This window comes from Staurois parvus, unplaced genomic scaffold (genome assembly GCF_062004578.1).
Source record: "Staurois parvus isolate SC_StPar_1 unplaced genomic scaffold, SC_StPar_1.0 ptg000097l, whole genome shotgun sequence".
Classification (NCBI taxonomy): Eukaryota; Metazoa; Chordata; class Amphibia; order Anura; family Ranidae; genus Staurois; species Staurois parvus.
This window is the reverse complement of record NW_028317893.1, coordinates 7279593-7296884: the sequence shown is the minus strand read 5'-3', so window position 1 is coordinate 7296884 and position 17292 is coordinate 7279593. Positions and strand designations below refer to the sequence as shown.

At 43.0% G+C, this 17292-nt stretch overlaps 1 protein-coding gene across 5 annotated transcripts in view; it reads left to right on the top strand.

The window, feature by feature from the left end:
- The first annotated feature begins 398 nt into the window (after positions 1-398).
- MIMS1 (mitochondrial inner membrane structural 1) overlaps positions 399-17292 on the top strand; it is a 141968-nt gene continuing 125074 nt past the window's right edge. The window contains exons 1-2 of one of the 5 annotated variants that reach the window (XM_089671058.1): positions 518-604; positions 16572-16693. The gene's annotated coding sequence lies outside the window, so the exon portion shown is untranslated. Of the gene's footprint in view, positions 643-6474; positions 6655-16571; positions 16694-17292 lie in introns of those variants that run through there. The other 4 variants (XM_089671059.1, XM_089671061.1, XM_089671057.1 and 1 more) reach the window with 4 other exon arrangements.

Here is a 17292-nt window from a genome sequence, read left to right as displayed (position 1 = left end):
TAATTTTGGAAACATAACTATTAATGTGGAATGTATGTTCCTTGCTTAAGTACATTATTTTTTATCAAGTTGTTATGGGTAAAGTTCAGCTTTAACTACAGCTCTATACAAGCTCTCGGTTCCGTTAGGCAGCCTGAGGTGCTGAAAGAAACTACAAGTCCCATGATCCTGCCTGCGCCTCATGAATAGACCTGTACGGGGCGGGGCCCGTCTATAGCGCCATACACGTCCTCAATTACGTCAGGCAGCCTGAACTGCTGAGAGAAACTATAAGTCCCATGATCCTGGAGGTACTCATGTATAGCCATGTGGGGGCGGGGCCCGGGCCCGTCTATAGCGGCATACAAGTTCTCGATTTCATTAAGCCGCCTGAGGTTATGAGAGAAACTACAAGTCCCATGATCCTGTCAGCGCTTGTCTAGTGTAACATACAAGCTCTTGGTTCTGTTAGGCACCCTGAGGTGATAAGATAAACTACAAGTCCCATGATTCTGTTCGAGCCTCATGTGTAGGCCTGTGAGGGGGCGGGGTCTGGATGCAGCGTGCAGCGTTCCGTTCAGTAATCCGTACAGCGTCCTGTCGCCGAATGAGAGGCCGCCTCCAGGTACTAGACTAGGGGGTCGCTGAGCTGCTATGACCTGGGTGAGGGCATACAAGACCTCCTCCCTGCTTGTCCTTGTAGCGGGGAGGACAGCAGAGTGCCCCCCTCTCCAGGGTCAGTGAAGGGTGTGTGACCCGGCACGTTGCTGGCTGTGTTGTGTCACATTCATTTCCTCACGTGTGTCCTCGGGGTCATGGCGGGCTGCTTCTCTGGAAACTTTCTGCTCCTAGACTTTACCTTCATCTCTTTTCAGTTCCTCATAATTACAGGGCAGAGAAGTGTATGTATGGCGGTGCTGTGTGGCCCTATATGTGTAGACCCACTCTTCTCTCTACCCAGGTTTTCTTCTTTTTTAACTACTTTGTAAACAATTCCATATCCACAGATAAGTGACTGGCCTCAGGTGATACACAGAGATGAAACAAATCCTACACAAGTTGTACTTGTTTACCTGCAGTTTTCTCTTCTTTACAGTCTGGACTTTATAAAGCTTGTCTGAGTTTTCAGAAAAAAAGAAGGGGTTGGTGGACAGTTGAAGTTACACTCTGAGAGCTGATTGGAGGAAAGGGACACACCCACCTTCATACAGTCACAGGAACTTGACTGTTTTACCAACGCTTGACAAACGCCCCTATAGTGTTTGGCAAGCGTTGGTCTGGCGTTTGCGGAGCGTCTTTTAACGCAAATGCTGCATGCACAGTTTAGCAGCGGTTGCTAGGTGTTAAAAAACGCCCCACAAACGCCTAGAATTAAGTTTAAATGGTGTTACCGCTCCGCAAACGCCCCGCAACTGGGGCGTTTGCGGAGCGGCACCATAGACAAGAATAGGAGGCTTCAACGCCTCCTGACTCCTCCAGAGGCGTCCGTTTTGCCGCGATGCTACCGCTCCCCTTAGAACAGCACCATGTGCTGCAATGTGCAGAATTGCCAGAGGCGTTTGGGAAGCGGTAAAAACGCTTCCCAAACGCCTCTCTGCCGCCTGCACACAACGCTAGTGTGAACGCAGCCTAAATCTGCTGGAGGTCTCACCTCTGTCACCATTTTTCTTTTGGTGTCAGGAAAACTTGTCAGAAGTGATAGCAGAGGAATAAAGCTACAGATAGAAATGCCACTTGGTGTCTTTGGATAGAGACAAGTGCACACTATAGAGTGGTATGCTTTGTTCATATTTCATGTCTGGGGTTTACAACCACTTTACTTGTCCTCCAGAGGGTTTCCCCCCTTCCTGACCAGGCCATTTTTTTGTGCTGCGTTATTTTAACTGACCACTGCGCGGTCATGCGACGCTGCACTCAAATTAGGTTTACGTCCCCCCCCCCCACAAATAGTTTTCTTTTGGTGGTATTTGATCGCCTGCATTTTTAATTTTTTGCACTATAAACAAAAACAGACCGACAATTTTGAAAAAAAAATATTTTTTACTTTTTGCTATTAAACATAATCACTAAAATATTTTTAAAATATCAAATTTCATCATAAATTTAGGCCAAAATGTATTCTGCTACGTGTCTGTACTAAAAAAAAAATTCCAATATGTGTAAATTAATTGGTTTATGTAAAAGTTATAGTATCTACAAATGGTGGTATATATACTGGGATTTATATTTATTTTTACTAGTAATGGTGGCAATCAGCGACTTATGGTGGGACTGCGGCAGGCATTCTGACACTGGGGGGAACTGACTTGGTGTCACTGACATCCCCAGCAACACCAATACAGTGATCAGTGCTAATGAGCACTGACGCTGTATTAATGGCACTAAGCAGGAAGGGGTTAACGTCTGGGGCGTTCTAAGTATTGGCTCTGTGCTGTATTACTATGTGTGCTGTGTTTCACTGTAAGTGCACTGCTTTGTATGGCTCTGCTGTGCAGAGCCATACAAAGCAGTGTGCAGGAGCTAAATAGTATGGGATCCTCCTGCGCTCATGGGAATAACTGACACAATACAGCTGCTGTCACTTTAACTAATACCAATAAGTGCAAGAAATAAACATAAAATTAGTGAAGCGCTTGTATCTCATGAATACAATCATGTGTCTCCATAAAGTATAATAGTAAATCAAAGTGACCACGATATATATTAAAAATATGTGAACTCCCTCTAGTGGATAGAAAAAATAATGTCAACCAAAATGACTATAATGGCTAAATATCACACATTAAGAACCTAAATATGTAGTGCATAAATCAGATATACTAAACAAAGTATATATACATGAAAACAGAATAATTGGCCACATACAATGGTGTCTAAATCAAACATAACTAATATATGCCATAAGTGAAAAAGACAATATCAAAGGTGAAAAAATATTCCATGCATGTGACTGTGCTTTAAGCTGGAACACACACGTGATCTCCACTTCTAAGTGCAAGTACTCTCCTTCAAATGGCAGCAATGCCTGCTCACCTCCCTTCCTCGACCCACACAGGGCCTCAAAGCAGTTACCACCTCAGTGGTGTATTCCTCTGGCAGACTCCTTAATCCTCCTCCTCTGTGTGCAGGAGCTGACGGGAGAGATGTGTATTGTTTACATACAGGTCTCTGTCTCGCCAGCAATCCTCAGTGATCACCGGTTGGACCCAGTGATTGACAGACAAGGCCACAAATGGCGGTGAGGGTAGGGCACGCACGTGCCCCCTACCCGGAACTGTAAAATCACATGTATATATGTGATTTTGCGCACCCGTGCCGCCTTGTAGCAGTATTTCTGCTATATGGCGGTGCGGAAGCGGTTAACCCCAACCTGACCGCCCTAAAGCAGATATACTTCTACAGGGCAGCTGGGGTGCGCAAAATCATGTGTATACATTATATTGTACTTTCGGGTAAGGGGCGCGTGCAAGCGCCCTACCTGCGCCACCATTTGTGGCTGTCAATCACCAAGTCCCAGCCGGTGATTTGCCGCCACCGCTCGATGATTTACAGTGGGGAGGAGGACAGCTTTGTTTACTAACAGTCGTCCTCCTCTCTGTCGGCTCAGGCACAAAAAAGTGTCTGACTCTTATTAAGAGGACCCTTATCTTTCCAGGAAGAATCCAGCGCTGTCGTCATGCAGGCCAGTTCATCTCCAGTCTTCAGGTCTCCGGCTCCTCCATGTTAACTGCGGGCAGCCGACTGGGACTCCTTGCAGCTACACAGCCAACTGCGCATGCGCAAGCCGCACTGTCCTTTGTGAATGGTCCCACAGCCTTCTGGGACCGGTGCAATGTCCCAGAAGGGTACAATCAGGAAGGAGAACTTCCAGTGAATCCAACATGAAGTGGGAGAGGGTACCTGTCAAATATCAGTCTGCTCATGTGAAAAAGGGCCTATCTTTTGAAGAATAGGGATATTGTTCTGTGTCACTTTAAACATCTTTTTCAACCAGTGAAAACCACAGCACCATGCTGCAGTAAACTTGATTTGAACACGGTCTGTCCTAACAAAGAGTTAAATATTTTAGTGAAGGTACAGACGATCAAAATTCCTCCAGTTCACCTGGGAACAGGCGGTCTGTGTGCTGCATTCCGTTTTGGACATAAGTTGATTGGCCATGATGGAAAACTTTCATTGATTGGCAGATGCAGCCAAACAGCCACAGCTGCTGATCAGTGAATTCTGACAGTCGAGAATCTCCGCTGTCAGAATACAGCATCACAGCAGGGAGAATTCCTTCCGCCACCCACAACCCTTGTGTGAATGGTGGAAAGCTTGCCTTCTTCATTGTATGTTAATGCGAGGGCATTCATCCTGTCACAAGCCTTTCTGTTGGGACAGACTCACTCTGACATTGTTCATCAATACTTGTAGTGCTTTGCCATGACACCCTTTTCTAAGAAACGACTAAAAAATAAGGAATGTAAAGAAAAATGTATGCTGCAGGAATTGAAACACATAACAAATATATTGTGCGTTTTTGTGTTTTTCCTTCAAATTTGGCTGCAAGTTTGTGAATATACTTTAAGGAAAAACATGCAATGAAATGAAATGCACTTCAGGTGGTGAGTCAGAATGGGTTTGTCTTCTATGGAAAAAACTTTGACCGTTCTATTTATTGCCTCCTTTTTCTTTTTTTCTTGTTTTACAGCTGTGTGCTGGGCACACCCTTTCTTTCAGCTAGTCTTCCAGGGAAGTTTATATAAAACCAAAGAATAAACACACTTTTTTTATGGAAACATTTGTTAATCTCTGAAGTATAAAGCATGCTTTTATGCAATGACTCTGCTTTTTAAAACTTTTTTTTTTTTTAAGCTTTGGGTGGAGTGAAGAAGGAATAGATTCCCTGTCAAGTTTATTGCTGTCTGTGCCCCGCTTTTTAAGTTCACTATTTTTGTTCAGGTGATTGAATGATAGGAAATCCATAATGTTAGAGTTGTCACCAGGAGAGGTGAGCAGAAACCAAATGGTCCTTACACACAGGCTTCATCAATTCAGTCATGTTTTTTTGCTAAGAAAAAACTTGATTCAAGTTACATCAGTTTGCACATCCATGTCTAGTTCTGTTTGCTCCTTATTTCTGTTCAGCTCAGTTTAGTTCAGTTTACATAAATCTATATCCGTTGTTTGTTTTTTGTTTTTTTAAGCTGTTGAAGAAATTAATCATAGGTGACTAAAGTATGAACAAAATATGTTTGTCTAAAAACAAACATAAATGGAAAAGTTGTAAATGGACAACCATTTACATCCTGCGACCTGACATGAAGTGCCGCTTCAAGCACCGATGCTACTGCTCAGATGACCCACTAGAAAGGGCACTGGTGTAAATATGCTTGTCCAGAAAGCATGACAGATAATCCTTGGAAGGATTGCCGCACACCAACAGCTGTAGGTGTATTAAATGTGAAGAGTGGTCTCGGCACCAGCTCCTCCTGATGGCCACGACCCTGATGTTTCGCCCAACCCCCACTTTTCAGTCTTCTTTAATACACCCAGAGCTGTTGATGTGCTGTGATCCTTCCAAGAAATATACGTTTACATCCGTTCAAATTTGTGTAAATGGAAAAGGATGCAGCTTTGTTCAGGTCCTTTCACACAGTTGTTCAGTCTGGATCTGTCTGTCAGTTTTTCAGACAGATCCAGACTGAACCACAGTGTATGTTTATGGGTGGGCAGATATAAACGGATGATCATCTGGCATCAGTGGAGGTCAAGAATGCCCACCTACACATCCCAATTTTCCAGCCTCTTCAAGGGTGGAGGATCGTCACTTTGAATTTGTTGCATAGCCTTTTAGCGTGTTCCTTGCCCTCAGAGTGTATACTAAGATGTTTTGGCTTTGGTTTTGTTAAGGACTTTGGGTATTCCCATTGGTGAGGTACCTGGGCAACCTACTTCTCAGGGCAATCGGCTCACAAGCTGATGGCCAAAGTCCAGCAGATGGTATAGGTCCTGGAATGGTTATGTTGGTTGCTGATCTTTCAGAATTCGGCCTTGGTTCCAACACAATGTCTAGAGTATTTAGGTTTAATTCTTCACATGGCACAGGCTAAGGCACTGCTTCCGCAGGAGAAATGTTTGTCTTTGTTCTGAGATGGCGTCCCTGATGTTGTTGGAAAGTCTCATTTTAGGTCTGTCTTTGATGTGGTCCCCTAGTCCACGTTTCACTCCAGTGCTTTTAAGCTCAATACTCTGTCAATACAGGACAAACATCCATAACTATTGGATCTGCTGATGCATCTGTCTCCCAAGGCTCAATCATCTCTGAAACGGATGTCTATGCTGATGCTGGAAATCGAGAACTCTTTCCTACCGGTGAAGTTGAAGGTCTTGATGGGCAGCAGCTTGTCAGACTGGGGAGGTGTTCTAGAGAACCTTGCAGTTTAAGGAATATGGTTGTCAGAGGAGTTAATCGAAATCCTGGAGCTCTGGCTTACTTACACTGGTCTGTCTTCCTTCAAGGTCTCCCTACCAAGATGCAGTTTGGCAATGCACAGCTGCAGCATACATCATCCTTTAAGGAGAGACAAGAAGAGCTAGTCTGAGGAAGAAGCAGATCTAATTTTGTCTAGGCCAGAACTTCACATTCCGGCCCTCTCCGCCATGCACATTCCCGGTGTGGAAAATTGACAGGTATGTTTTCTGAACCGTCAACAACTGAATCCTGGAGTCTCTTCTCTGGATTTGGATCTCTAGGGCCCAGATTTAATGGCAAACTGAACAGGTTTGTGTCCCAAACCAGGAATGTTTGTGGTAGGTACCCTAGTTAATCCTTAGTCATTTTTCTCTGATCTACACTTTCCCTCAGCTACAGCTTCTTCTTTGCCTGTTGCAGAAGATACAGGTTGGAGGTATTTCAGTGATTTTGATCTTGCCTGCTTGTCCAAGAAGTAGGTGATATACAGATATCATATACCTCTTGTTAGATAAGCTGGGATATTTTCTAGATTGGCCAGATTTATTGTCGCAGGGTCCAGTCTTCCATTCTGCTTAAAGCAGAGCTCCACCCAAAAGGGGGAAGCTCTGCTTGTTTGCGCCCTACCTGATTTTGACAGTGGATCACCTGGAAATGTAGCCCTCCCCTCCTTCCCCCTGCAGTCTTCTGGGACACTTCATAGGGCCCGGTAGACTACAGGACCAATCACAAGGCGCAGCGCAAATTGTGCATGCACAATAAGAAACCGGCTGTGAAGCCGCAAAGGCTTCACTTCCTGTTTCCCCTACTGAAGATGCCAGCGCTGGGAACACAGAGCAAAGCGAACAACTAGCACGGGTGACTGTCACTGGACCCCCCTGGACAGGTAAGTGTCTTTATATTAGAAGTCAGCAGCTACTGCCTTTTTTTGTTGGGGGTTGGGGCGGGAGCCTGGAACTCCTCTTTAAGGCTGCATTCAAACTTGAGCGTAGCAAATTAAAATGTTTTTCGCATGTTTGTGTGTTTTTATACAGCGTTTTTCAGACGTTTTTGAGCTTTGGCATTTTTTCATTAGACAATAGAGAAAAATATCATTTGTTGCATCCTTTCTTGCTAGGTTTTTCAGCTTTTGCAGCTTTCAAATAAATAAAAGTAATCATAATGCAATAAATAAATAACCCTTATTTCTTAATAGAAATTAAACGAATAATATTAATCAATACCCTAAGCCTAATATAAAATGAATACTTTTTTTATTATTATTAATAATGTACATTTTTTAGGGTTGGGGGTTAAGGTTATGGGTTAAGTAATATTTATTACATATTTTATTTATGAATATTTTTATTTGTATTTTAAATGTATTAATTTTTTTTTACATTTTCATTTGAGCAGAAAATCGCAATAATGCACAAATCACGTGTTTCCATTCATTTCTATGGCATTAAAAACCTGCAAATCTGCCTTATTTGAGCAACAAATAAGCTCCTGAACTTGTTTGAACTTAAAGCATTTGGCTTCAGGCAACTTGGAGTAGAGATGTGAACCATCTCCATTGAGAATAATTCATTTTTATTCCCAAGCGCTTTGACGCTTTGAGATCAGGTGTGAATGGAGTCTTTCAGTCAAACTTTGACGGCATGGTTTTTGAAGCCCAAGTCTCCAAGGATAGGGGTGTTTCTGACTTTGTGATCTCTACTTTCCTCAAGGCAAGAAAGTTGACCTCCAAGAAGTTGTACCACCATACATGGAAAACCCTTTTTGTCTTGTGTAAGGCTTGTAAGTTTCATCCCTGACAGTATTTTAGTTTAAACCAGTTTGAGGTGTGGATTTCTCTGGCTTTAATTTACCATCAAGAGACAGATGTCACCCTTGGCCATTTTGTTTCAGAGACCTATTGCATCTCTTTCTTTCGTAAAATCCTTTGTGCAGTGTCACATGGATTGTTCTGCCTGTGTGCCAGCCCTTGTCCCCATAGGACCTTAATTTGGTCTTGTCTGTTTTGCAGATTTTTTAAACCTTCTTCGGAGATTCCCTTGTCGGTCTTATGTTCAAGTTTTTTCTTTTTGGTTGCCTTTACTTCAACTTGCAGGTTCTTGGAATTGTATGCCATTTCCTGCATGGAACCTTACCTGGTTCTTTACCAGGATAAGGTGGTTTTGAGACTTCGTCCTCTTTCCCCCATCAGTATTGTGTTGCTATCTTTTTGTTTTAAGCATTCTAAGGAGGTGGATTTTCAGCTCATTTATCAGGCCTATGGTATCAGGGGCAAGATTCCTCATTTCCTAGTCAAGGCGCATTCCACAAGGAACAGTAGTGTTTCCTGGGCTGTTCAGCATCAAGCTTCTGTTCAAGCCTTGAAGGCTTCCATCTGGCTGTCCTTTTTTTTTTTTTTTTTTATGTTTGCTAAATTCTATCAGGAAGATGTTCAGGCCTTTGTGTTTGTCAGTTGGGCTAAAACGTTTGAAGGCAGCTCTGTAGTAGGAATCCTACCTGCCGCTGTGTTGCCTATACCTCATGTTTAGTGCTGTGAGGTAGAATATCTTACCTTTACAGTAAAAGGCGCAGGCTGAGCATTCATAGACCCTGTGTTTTAGACCAGTATTTACAGATGATAAGACACTGGCAAGCTTTTAAGGAAAACCCTACCCATAACCCTACTTTACTCTGTGAATCCTATTTTTTTTTTTTTTTTTTTTTGCTAGTGTCCTAAGGTGATGGACCTCTTCTTTATGGAGAAATAAATCTTAGCTTAACTAGTTTATTTTATGTTCTAATTCTTCAATCAACTATTCACTTTCTTTTAAAGTGTTACTAAACCAACAACAGTAAAATTGGTCTGCATATGCAGTGAAGCATGCTTGCTATACTCACTGTGGAACCTAAAGGGTTGATCCCTTTGCATTTTGTAAAAAGGATGTTTGATTCTGTCTCCCCTGATCCTCCACTTCTTCTACTGTCCCCAATCCATCTGCTGATCTTTGGGGGCAAGCTGCACATGCTCATTGAGGTGTGTTTTCCTAGAGTATTTTTTTTCATTGTTTTTTCTTGGGAGAGTGCATGTGATCGGCACAGGGCAAATCAGCACTACCCAGACAGGGGTCATGCAGCCTCATAGGAAAATCAGGGGAGAATGAAAACTCCTCCTACAAGCTTTAATCAGTGCTCTGCTGGACACTGATAGAAGTCACAAGGCTGCTCTTACTGCTAATGAGAGAAGATATTTAGCTGTTTATATTTACTAAAGTAATTGCATTTTCATGTTCTGTGTGCTGTGGGAGACCAGATATAGTGAATGCAGGATCCTGGGTTTAGTAACACTTGAATACAGCAATGGAAGCAGTGCAACTTCGTAACCTTGGGAGCCATAGCCAGACCCCATGCATTGGGGATGGCCTGTAATGATGTGCTATGGGCACTCACCTTAGCACTTCGTATAGTTAGCCACTGGGTGCTATGCAGGTTCAGGGCACAGACTCTAAAAACCTCTTCAGGGACATGCTCATTGTAAAGGTGAAGCTTGGATCCTATATAGCAGGAGTGCTCAACCTGTGACCCTTGGAGCCCTGTGATGTGGCCCTCTAACTGAATGCAAGAGTTTTGGTGCGCTTTCAGAAAGTATGCAAGATATAAAAGTAGTCTATTGCAAAGTGCAGGAAAGCCGTAGGTGCAATGTGCTGCATCCGCGGTGCAGGTAAACTGCAGCACATCAGTGTGAAAGCAGCCTTATTGGAGCTCAGGGCAGTAAATGCTCATTTACATTTGTTTGAGGGAAGGTAGTTTTTATCTCACCCCTCAACCACTGGTGTAGCATCAGGGGTCGCAATGGTGACTCTGTCCCATGCTCCAAGGGGCCCATGTGGCCTCCCTATTAGACTCTGTTTTACACTTGGACAGGAGGGGAGTCAATATACAGGAACCGATCCTCTCCATTTTCCTCCTGCAACTGCTGAAAGATGGCTTCTCCTCCTCCTCCCTCCACCGGCATTCAGCGGCATCGGGGAAAATGTTCATTGTGCTATTCAAAATAAAAATGTTAAATTCTGAACCATTTCATTTCATTGTGGCCCGCAACTGGTTACCGAATCACTTAGGTGGCCCTGACTCTTAAAATGGTTGAGCACCCCTGATATATAAGGACAAGTTTTGTGTCTAGGTAAGGCAGGGTCATCCTGCATATCTGAGCATTAGAGCAAAAACACGGGACTACATCTGGTATTCACTTACAAGTGTAAGTTTTTCTAACTTGACACTAAAACTTACACCAACAGTCTAAATTGGATCACCAGGTGTTGCATCTCACCATTGATTGTGCATTTTATCATCACTTTCGTCTAGGGCCCTTGTAAGGTACTCAGGCACTTCCTCCCATGCTGACAGCTCGTGAGGAGAGGTGAGCCGGTAATCGGCATTCCTCGGAGGGGACATCTACACAGATCATCAGAGCACTGATGATCTGTGTAGCCCCAGCAGCGCCACCTGTAAGTGTCTTTCAGTGCCAGCTCTCAGTGCTCATCCATGCCACCTGCCAGTGCCCATCAGTGCCACATTTCAGTGCCCATCTGAGCTGCCTTTCAGTGCCACCTATCAGTGCCGCCTATCAGTGTGCATCACTGCCGCCTGTCAGTGCCGCCTATCAGTGCCATATGAGTGCTGCCTTTCAGTGCCCATCAGTGCAGCCTATCAGTGCCCATCACTGCAGCCTCAAGAAGTGATTAAATACCACCAAAAGAAAGCTCTATCTGTCACAAAAAATAATAAAAATTTCATATGGGTACAGTGGTACATGACCGCGCAATTGTCATTCAAAGTGCAACAGCGCTGGAAATTGGCCTGGGCAGGTATAAGTGCCCTGTAGGCTAGTGGTTAAACAACTATATTTGTAGAAATGAATGATGCCATCAATTAAAAGGTCAGACTGGTCACCAAAGAAAAAAGTAACAGCAATAACATTAAGAAATGAAGGTTCTAGTTTAGCGAAATTGCCAGAAAAATGGGTCAAGGAGTTTCTGTATCCGGAGTCCAGAAGCTGTGTACACTATTTACGAACACCAAAAGTATCAACACAGCAAGGCAGAGGAAGGAAAAAAGCTACAACAACCAAAACTGCCAGAAGAATTGCAAGACTTGCTTTGCAGAATAGAAAATCCTCTGCCAAGGATATCAACAAGGTGTTGTCAGATGGAGGACTGTCAGTGTCTAACCAAACAGTAAGAAGTCGACTTGTTGCTGCTGGATTAAGAACTTGAATACTAAGAAAAACAAAACATTTTTGAACTGCCAACAAAGAGAGAAAAGAGTCGACTGGGCCAAGGAACATCAAAATTGGACAACAGAAGATTGGATAAAAAATTATTTGGAGTGATGAAACACAAATTTCTATTTTCGGAAGTGGTGGTGTTCGATACATGCGAAGAAGGTCAGGTAAAGAATGCCTTCCTTGAGTGCATGACAGCAACAATGAAACACCCTCAAAGCGTCATGATTTGGAGCTGCATGTCTTGATATGGTGTTGGATGAATATAGGTTATTGATGGGATTATTAATGCAGAGCAATACATCAAAAAGGGCCTGGAATCAAAGTTGATCCCGTCAATAAGCGACTTAGCGGACAAAGGCACAGAATTTACTTTTCAACAGGATGGAGCTCAATGCCATACAGCTCAAAAATGCCTTAAATGGTTCAATGACAAAAAAATTTCTCTGCTTCCCTGGCCTGGAATAGCCCTGACTTAAATCCCATCAAAAATCTGTGGTCAAGATTGAAACACATGGTCTTGAGCAAGAATCCAAGCAACAAGCGAGGACTCACTGAGACTATAATCAATTCCTGGCATCATTTGATCACAGAAGAGGATGTCAAAAGACTTGTAGAGTCAATGCCTAGAAGGTGTCAGGCAATAGTTAAAAAACACATTGTGACAAACTTGAAATTATCATTTTTATGCTATATAATAGCCAAGATGCATTATGGTACATTTCCAGCCAAAATTGAACTTATTTAAAGATTTTTTGTTAAGGCATCCATTTACTATATTAAATTTTACTTGTGCTATGACATTTGTAGAGATTTTTATATAAAAAATACTTTAAACTGAAAAAGTTTGTAAAAATCTAATGTGTATCCACAATTTGGGCACCAGTGTGTACAGGACACAGGTCGCCCTTTCTTTTTATCCTGGATTACTCTGCATAGTTTGCCACCAAACTGAGTGTAGTAGGAGGGAGCTAGTCCTAAAAAGCTTCAGCTGAAGGTATGAACCTATAGCCCACAGTCTATCAATACTTTGTATAATACTGTGTCCTGTACTGTATTCCAAGATATGGAAATTACTGGTAAGTCGATATCCTTTTTTTTTTTTTTCCCCTCTTAAGCGCACAACACCTGTCGCATGATTTTACTTCTAACAAAGTGTGTCCCATATTCTGCTAGTTACTGCAAAAATCCAGAACTACCAGTAGGGGAATTTATTGGGGCACCGAGGAATCGGTCCTCTGAGATGTTTAAAGTTGAGTGTAAAATCATTAACACAACTTTTGGAAAGTGGTTTTCCTGTGTGGAGTATTGACTGGGATATCAGGACAGCTAAACAGCATGACCATAATGATCTCCTTTCTGCAAGTCATAGCAAGAATAATGAGAAAAAGGTACAATAAGAGGAGAAATATGCATAAAGGAGGAGTGAGGTTTGTCACCACATATTCCAAGGAGTGATACCACTTTTTTTTAGGTATTGTGGTATAGTAAGGGTATTGGTGTCACCTAGAGGGGCCGACTGACACCAGATGTTCTTAGGTAAAGAAACATAGTGGATTCATAGCCTGCCTACAAATCACCCCAAGGGTTAAAATGAAGGTGGGACTTGGATTTACATCTCAGCTAATATTGTATCATTATTTGTCTCCCCCCCCCCCCCCCCCCCTTCCAGGTAAGTTTACTTGTCTTATGACAAGATATGTACATCAGGCCTTGAAATTTCCATTCGCCTGGTTGCATTTGGCGAGTGGAAATAATGTGGGGGCGAGTGGGTGCTGACACTCTGCACAAGACAGGAGAAAGGCAGAGTCTAGCACGTTACACCCTGAGGAGAGCTCTGTGCGTGCCTTCAGGTGCACAGCTCCCCTTCTCCTGTTATCTCCCGCCACCACCACCTCCCCTGCCCACAGCTTGGCAAGATACACGTGTGCCGGGTGGGCAGGGCTTCCTCTCCGAGCTTCATTCATAAATCCTTACACCGGTGACTGAGCCGGAGCGGGAGGTGAATCGAGCGCAGGAAGGCCACGCCAGGCAGGAGGGCATCGGTGGCTGTCGCAGGGTGTGCACAGGATCCGGCAGGTTGGAGGTGGCCATCCTTGTGTTGGGAATGGGGAGCACCAGCTGCTAAAAGCACACACACAGCCCCATAATAAAACACACAAAGCACACAGTTAACCCTTTGATCGCCCCAGATGTTAACCCCTTCCTGCCCAGTGCCATTCGTACAGTGTCAGTGCTTTTTATTAGCACTGATCACGATATTGGTGTCACTGTGGATATCAGTGGCACCAAGTCAGTCTCCCCCCAGTGTCAGAATGCCTGCTGCAGTCCCACTATAGGTCGCTGATCACCGCCATTACTAGTAAAAATCAAGTTAAAAGAAAACAAAATTCCAGTATCTATACCGCCATTTGCAAACGCAGTAACTTACACGTAAACCAATTAATTTACACGTATTGGGACATGTAGCAGAATACAATTTGGTGTAAATTTATTTGATTTTTTTTACATTTTTGTACTAGACATGTTTAATAGCAAAAAGTCAAATATATATATATTTTTTTTTCAAAATTGTCGGCCTTTTTTTGCTTTTAAATTGACATAATAAAGCTATGTTATAATTGCAGTTTTTTATATTTTGGACTCTTTATTCTAAATAAAAATGTAATTTCATAAGCTTTAAGGGGGTGTGGTTGGGGGCAGGGCTTGGGGTGGGGGATGGGCCGGGGGTGGGGTTGAAGGTGGACCTGGGCAAGGTTGGGTGGGGCAACTGTTGGAGAGTAGGGTTTGTGCCTGGCTAGTAGGTCTAGACTCGAAATTTTAAGCCCTGCTGTACATTATATAATACTTCATATAGTAATCTATTTGTATCCACTTTTGTTTCTCTAAGATTGCTGTTATTTTAACATATTTGGATTGAGAGTGTTTTGTTTGTCTTGGTTTTATGGCATGTGGAACGTTTTCTTTCCCAGCCAAGCTCTTAATAGGTTGAGTTATACTTTAAAAGAGAAGTATGGGGTTTTGTGTTTTGTTTTTTTTTTCGTTTTTTTTTCTTTTTCTTTTTAACCACTTGCCTACAGGGCACTTATACCCCCTTCATGCCCAGGCCAATTTCCAGCTTTCAGCGCTGTTGCACTTTGAATGACAATTGCGCGGTCATGCAATACTGTACCCATATGAAATTTTCATCATTTTTTTGTGACCGAGCTTTATTTTGGTGGTATTTAATCACTTCTGGGTTTTTTATTTTTTCTTAAACCAAAAACCACTGAAAATTTTGAAAAAAAAGTTTTTTCTTAGTTTTTGTTATAAAATTTTGTAAATAAGTGATTTTTCTCCTTCACTGATGTGTGCTGATGAGCCTGCAGTGATGGGCACTGATAGGCTGCACTGATGGACACTGATAGGTGGCACTGATCAGGCACTGGTGGGTGGCACTGATGGGCATTGACAGGCATCACTGATGTGCACTCTCTCCCCCCCTCCTTCTCTTCTCTCCTCCCCCCCTCCTTCTCTTCTCTCCTCCCCCCCTCCTTCTCTTCTCTCCTCCCCCCCTCCTTCTCCTTCTCTCCTCTCTCCCCCCTCCTTCTCTCCTCCCCCCCCCTTCTCCTTCTCTAATCTTTCCCCCCCCTCCTTCTCTCCTTTTCCCCCCTCCTTCTCTCCTGTCTCCTTCTCTCTTCTCTCCTGTCCCCCCCTCCTTCTCCTTCTCTCTTCTCTCCCCTCCCCCCTTCTCCTTCTCTCCTCTATCCCCTCCCCTCTTCTTCTCCTTCTTCTCCTTCTCTCCCCTCCCCCTTCTCCTTCTCTCCCCTCCCCCCTTCTCCTTCTCTCCCCCTTCTCCTTCTCTCCCCTCCCCCTTTCTTCCCCTTCTTCTCCTCTCCCCTCCCACTCCTTCTTCTCCTTCTCTCCCCTCCCCCCTTCTTCTCCTTCTTTCCCCCCTTCTCCTTCTCTCTCCTCTCCCCTCCCCCCTTCTTCTTCTCTCTCTGCCCCTTTGACATTTTTTACTGCACACCCATATAAGACCGGCAAGAACCAGCCCTGCTGATGGGCTGAAACATGTCAGTTGGCTCCATTTTGGAACATATGTACTCCTTTTTTGATTGAATAAAGATTAATTTTTTTAATACTCACCTTGTTGCTGACTTCACCTTGCTATGGAGTACTTTTGTGTGCAGATTCGAGACTGCTTGTCAGGTATGGTGAGTGAAGAATGCTATAGCCCTGCAATTGGGTTGTAGTGGCAGCAGTTTAATTCTTTACTGCAAAAATCCTGCCTCCAGTGACGATGGATACTCTGCACAGCAGTGGTCTTCCGACAGTGGCCATGATTTTGAAGGACACATCACTCATCCTCTGCTTCTTTTCTCCTCAATCATTTACAAGATCCCAGATATTCTTCTCCCAGAATGCAAATTGACATGATAGGATCTCCGCTGCCTAGTCACAGACTTGCATTCTGGAAGAGCAATAATGTTGTGAATGGGCTATCTGACAGGAAGGAGAGGGCAAACATCATGAATCTTCAGCAGCTGTTATTAATCCCCCGCAGCGCCAGCCGTTCACCCCTGTAGTGAGTGTCTGACTTCACTGAAGGGCATATTTTTAGAGCAGCAAGAACATAGGATACACTTTACTAGAGGTAACTTATGTAACGGGTTCTACTAGTTCAGTTGTTCACAATTAGACATTCAAGTCTTTAGATTACCTGGCCAAAGTATCAGAGGTTTGAGAGTACCCATAGAATGACTGAATTCTGATCTGACTGTAATCCGCTCAGTCATTCAATAGTAATGTCCATGCCTATGGGCACTTTTCTAGTGAGCTTTTATATAGCCTTTGTGCATGAAATAATAGCTTTTTTTTTTTTTTCTTTTTGCACAGGCATTGACAGTCAGACTTGTATCTAATCCAATATGTTGGCCACAAATGTAGCATCATTTTGACAATGCTTTAAAGGTGCTTGTCTACATGTTGTTTTGAATTACCAAATCTGTTCACATAAGGTACAGTAATCAATCATTTATTTTCTGTTCTTCTGATGCATTTATTATTTTTATTGAGTTCTCGGTTGTATAAGGACCCAGTGGACCTGAAGTTTAGAAGTTAAAAAAAAACCCAAAACTTAGAAACAGGCATTCCTTTTTTTGCATGCAATTATTAGTTGTACCATATTCTTACAGTGGATATAAAAAGTCTACACACCCCTGTTAAAACGTCAGGTTTCTGTGATGTAAAAAAAAATGAGACACAGATAAATAATTTCAGAACTTTTCCACCTTTTAATGTGACCTATAAACTGTACAACTCAATTGAAAAACAAACTGAAATCTTTTAGGGGGGGGGGGAGTAAACATAAAAAACTAAAGTAATATGGTTGAATACATATGGTTGAATACATAAGTGTGCACACCCTTAGCTAATTCTTTGTTGAAGCACCTTTTGATTTTATTACAGCACTCAGTCTTTTTGAGTATGAGTCTATCAGCATTGCACATCTTGACTTGGCAATATTTGCACATTTTCAATCAGATTCATGTGTGGGCTCTGGCTGGGCCATTCCAAAACTTTAATCTTCTGGTGAACCCATTCTTTTGTTGCTTTG